This window comes from Nannobrachium achirus (assembly GCF_963921795.1).
Source record: "Nannobrachium achirus genome assembly, chromosome: 18".
NCBI classification, from domain to species: domain Eukaryota; kingdom Metazoa; phylum Chordata; class Actinopteri; order Myctophiformes; family Myctophidae; genus Nannobrachium; species Nannobrachium achirus.
In genome coordinates, this window is record NC_137825.1 from 282,501 (window position 1) to 284,208 (window position 1,708).

A 1,708-nucleotide genomic window follows, 5' to 3' on the forward strand; every position below is an offset into this window, starting at 1 on the left:
AAAATCTTCCTGATCCATGTTGATGACATGAGTGTAGATAATACTGTGCAGTGATTTTCGTGATTTTAGGGCAAAATCTGTAGGAGCAGTGTCCAAAAATGTGTTTTTAAAATTCGGCCTGGAGGTGGCGCTATATGGGAGAGATTCATGTTGATGGGATGAGTGTAGACATACTGTGTACCGATTTGCGTGATTTTAGGGCAAAAATTGTAGGAGCAGTGTCCAAAAATGTGTTTTGCAAGAATCGGCCTCATGGTGGCGCTAGAAGAGGGCCATGTGAGAAATGAGGGGTGGGGTCTCCGTGCCGGCAAGGCGGACGAATAGGTACTGGCCCCGGCTGTCCCGGTCGCTCCTAGCCGGAGTTACGGCATTTTATATGAGCTGCAGTGTAGGGGGTCCTCCACTGGGGGCGCCACCACTTTTGCATCCGTTCTGGAGCACCAGGAGTGGGTGGTCCCCGGGAATTCCCCGTGAGCAGCCCCGTTGGGGTGGTCATTTGGTCAGTTTAGCACATTTGGTCATTTTTTACATCTGGGGGTCCCCCAGGGACCTGGGGGTCCCTGGAGCTCTGGGGGTCCTTGGAGGTTGTAGTTTGGCAGGTAAGGAACGTGTGTGCAAAATTTGGCATGGATCGGGGCAACGGTTGCGGAGATATGAGCAGGGCAAGAGTGTGAGGTGTGACAGACAGACTGACAGACAGACTGACGGACGGACTGACTTACACTTTGTGCAGGGTTTGATAGTAAATGCGACCTACGGTCGCAATGATAATAACATGAGACATGAGGAGGGGAGGGGGCAGGGGTCTGGGAGGAACGACAGGTCTGATACCCCAAAGTCTCCTACACCTTTAAATATATGATAACTAGCCCTTACCCGTTCAAAGATATGAGCTCCAAAATGATGTGCAGTGTGTGGGTTATGGGATGTGCACTGTGCATACAGTATATGAGGGATGGAAAGTAACTTTAACTGGTGCTTGCATGATAATATGTAGGAGCATCAATGTAAGAAATACCCGTTTCGTTTAATGGCTACCCCCCCCCCCCACCCAGCCCGCCCGCCCACCCGCCTGCGCACACACCCGCCTGCCTGCACACACACACACACACACACAGAGAGCTGGTTAAACATGTTGCCTCATGCTAGATGCAGAATAGATGTGCCTCATGCTAGATGCAGAATAGATAGTAGATACACCATAAAAATGCTAATGTACAGTATATGATTTGTGAAAGTGACAAACGGGCTTCACAGTTATGTTAGGTGTGTTCATATGCTAATGGTGATGCGATTTCAGATCAATTGCTCCAGCCACTGAGGAGAAACGCTGTTTCAGACAGACAGACACTCACTCAGACATTCGCAAAATTATAGTATAGATAACATGAGACATGAGGAGGGGAGGGGGCAGGGGTCTGGCAGGAAGGACAGGTCTGATACCCCAGAGTCTTCAACATTTTCAGGCCAAGGACCCCTTAGTGGAGTGAGAGATGAAGCAGGGACCCCCACAACCTGTTCATAGATTCCATATAGTTTCATTGTTTGACAGCACAATCATCAGTGTATTTTGGATTCATGTCAATTTGTGTTTTCAGATATTTAACCACTTGAACCGTCAATACTTAATAAACTTGACCTTTCACTCTGTACTTAGTCTGCTCTTTTTCCCCTCTACACCAAACCTCTTTGCCAAAAATAGCCACAA

At 48.2% G+C, this 1,708-nt stretch overlaps 1 protein-coding gene across 1 annotated transcript in view; it reads right to left on the reverse strand.

The window, feature by feature from the left end:
• Positions 1-1,708, reverse strand: part of bms1 (BMS1 ribosome biogenesis factor) — a 77,298-nt gene that overhangs the window by 60,466 nt on the left and 15,124 nt on the right. The window lies entirely within an intron of this gene.